The sequence below is a fragment of the Trachymyrmex cornetzi genome, unplaced genomic scaffold, assembly GCF_001594075.2.
Source record: "Trachymyrmex cornetzi isolate Tcor2-1 unplaced genomic scaffold, Tcor1.1 scaffold675, whole genome shotgun sequence".
Classification (NCBI taxonomy): Eukaryota; Metazoa; Arthropoda; class Insecta; order Hymenoptera; family Formicidae; genus Trachymyrmex; species Trachymyrmex cornetzi.
In genome coordinates, this window is record NW_017299998.1 from 14,482 (window position 1) to 17,852 (window position 3,371).

Here is a 3,371-nt window from a genome sequence, read left to right on the forward strand (position 1 = left end):
CAGTGAGAGGTAAGGGGACTCACTAATAATCAAGCACCCCGAACAGTGAGAGGCAAGGAGACTCACTCATAATCAAGCACCTCGAGCAGTGAGAGGCAAGGGGACTCACGGTAAAAAAGCACCCCAAAAGAAACAGAACTTACTACGTCCACGTCGTTGTTTCTGGGTAACGTTAAAAGTAAGAACAACCTTTTGAAGGTCAATATTTTCAAGGTCGTTGTCACATTGGGGTTGAATATTCCTCATAAAAGTACATTAACGACAATTATTCTATGTATTAGAAAATGCAATCAAATAACAACCACAGGATGTTTTAACATTTGACCTTGAAATGACCTTCTAAGGGTCATAAAAAAAATTTCCAAATACCGTTTCCGAAGTAAAATTTTCCGCTCTTTCCGAATCCGGTGTCAAAAATTGGGGTTCCCATTTAACAAAATCATATTGACCTTCAAATGACCTTCAAAGTTAAGTTCAAGGTCAAAACTAATTGCACAGACAGATGGCCCCCTTCGATCTGGACAACTTTTGTCTGAACCGTTTTTCCCTATCGGGCTTACGTTCCGAGAAATTCGGGTGCGGCGATTAAAACGGGCCACCCTGTATAAAAATGTTGACCACATTTGTATAGTGTAATGATTAAAAATTGTAATTCTAATTGACTTATTAATATTCAAACAATTATATTATGTTAAAGTTAAAAAATATGTAATTCTAGTTATTAATATTTGAATAATTAAATTATGTTAAAGTTAAAAAATATTATATATAAAATTGACAAATTAAAAATTTTTTATTTATCTAAATATGTATGTAACATGACTGATAATTGTAACAAAATAGATAATTTTATACTCGAAAAACATAAATTTATACTGAAGATGGCCAAATTAAAGGCCGAAACGTTTATACATTGTAATAAGAGTGTTAGTATCGTAATTGTACACCAAACATCTTATTAAAAATTGCGTACATAACATATCTTGCAAAATATATTTCACTAATAAAATCCAGTGTGTGGCATACGCTCATTTTTTGAAATTTTATATTAGCCTTAGTAATAATCTTTTTTCATCCCAATAATCCTCGATGCACCATTACCTGATACTGACAAAATAATAATTTATTTTTATTAATTTGAATAACTCACTTAATAAATTCAAAAAACTTTGTAATACCTGCGTAGAATTATTAAAACGTATCACTGAATATACTGCACAATTTAGCAAAGACATATTTTTCTTTCCTTTGTTCTTTCAACGCTGATAACAGTTAATATAAAGAATGCTAGGAGGTACTGCGAGAAACTTATTAAGTGAGTTATTCAAATTAATAAAAATAAATTATTATTTTGTCAGTATCAGGTAATGGTGCGTCGAGGATTATTGGGATGAAAAAAGATTATTACTAAGGATAATATAATTGTTAATCTCACTTATAATGTAAGTAGTTATATAATATTAATTTAAAATAGAATATAAAAGTAAATGTAATTTTGAATTAATAATTTTTTAATGGTTAGAGCAGACTTGTTTTCATGGAGTGCTGAGGATGAAAATTATTTTAACCGATAGGACACACACACACATACTATGTTTTCCATGGTTTTATGCAGTTGACGAATGTCATGATACTTCGAAAATTATATTTTAATTATTGGACAGCGATATGTATAATGACATCTAGAATGATTTCGGTTTGTAAAAATTCAAATTTATTGGGAAATTTTTAACAATTGTATGTAACACTATTGAGAATGGTCTGATGACAGACCGAAACGTTTGGTTATATTATAAATTATAATAAATATGGATTAATGTATGAGCCTGCACTAAACTCAGTTTGTGTACGTGGATGAAGCCGTTTAATTATTGTATTGGTAATGGAATATTTTGCTTTATAAGTTCTTTGTAGCCGTTTTCAGTACAAGAAAATTTTATTCGTAGCGCTTTCTTGATTGTTTCTTTAGACCGTCTATATACTTTACGTTTGGAAGTATATCTTTGAAGCCCTTCAATTTGATCTTTATTAAAAACTTTATTTAGTATCTTTTATGATTTTAACAAATTTTTTTCAAGGTATAATCTTTTGAGCTCTTCAATTTTCTTATACGCTGGAGTAGATGTTTCTTTGCTTTTCCGCCTTTGCAAATGATCGTGTTGGCTTTGTTAGGCTTTGTTTCTAAAGCTTTTATTTTCAATAATGCAGATTGTAATTCTGATTGATTAGCATCTGAGTTTGGTATTGTTGCAATGATATCAGTTCGATTTTCAATATTCAATTCAGTCAGTTGAGTGTCTTCCAAATTGTATTCGTTATTATTAATAATAGATTGTAAATTAATATTCATTGATTGATTATTTGAGTTAGACATCGATTTTTTAAAGATATTCATCGAAGTAGTCTCATGAATGTTTGTAATAGTTTGTAATTCCTTAACAACATTTTTCTCCAAATCGTGTGAAGTGTCTGCATATTTTTTCAAAGGATGAGATTTTGAAACAGACGTGGAAGTCTCATTTGATGGATGTATATTAGAGACAGTCTCACTAAGCTCTTGACAATGATTCATCTGCATATCATAAAATAATTATTCTGTTAGATTATATTCAAAATATCTTTAGAAACAAATAAATATACATTACAATAAACAATTTTCTTAGCATCTTAATTTTTCAAGATACATATGTTTTGAGTTGGAAAAATTGTTGGTACAGCATTACATTTTAATTTTTGTTTTCCATCAACTCTAGGCTTTTCCCACATGTCCTTTCAAAAGTGAATCTAAAAATAACATTGTAATATAATTGTTATGGTTGAATACTCGAGGTACTTTTGATTTTATGAATGTATAATACAACATACTTTTTCAATACTTTGGATCCAATATACAAATATCTATAATTTTATTTAATCAATTAATACATTAATATAGATTAATATATTTAGACATTTACACTTACTTCACAAATATAAGAACATTGAGAAGGTTGCCAATTTTTTTTGCCTATCTTTTCCAGCTATAATGTTTGCCGTTCTAAATTTGCAGGAAACCGCCTTAAGGAAAAACCTTTCTTATTGCTATTGAAACAGCCAGGGACACAACAACCAGGCATTTTGTTATGTGTAAAATTTAAATCATTATTATAACATTAAATTATATATTAGCTGAAGTGAATAAATTCTATTCTATTCTTGGTAAATGTTGAAGAAGACCCCCTCCATCTCAAATTTTGATAAAAATATACTCAATCGATGCGTTTCTGGTGTCGAAAAAAGTGTCGCTCTGCCTCACGATCCGAGATATTAAGCGTTAAAGTTAACAACTAGGTTAGGAAATCTGTTACAGCCACAAAATCCTCTGCTTTAGA

At 29.5% G+C, this 3,371-nt stretch overlaps 1 long non-coding RNA gene across 1 annotated transcript; it reads right to left on the reverse strand.

Annotated features, from left to right (window-relative positions):
* Positions 1 to 2,741: 2,741 nt before the first annotated feature.
* Positions 2,742 to 3,113, reverse strand: LOC108767436 (uncharacterized). The gene is made up of 2 exons (XR_001940429.1): positions 2,964 to 3,113; positions 2,742 to 2,784 (listed from the first exon to the last, which is right to left on the reverse strand). It is a non-coding gene; the product is annotated as an uncharacterized LOC108767436 (long non-coding RNA).
* Between the last annotated feature and the right edge of the window lie 258 nt (positions 3,114 to 3,371).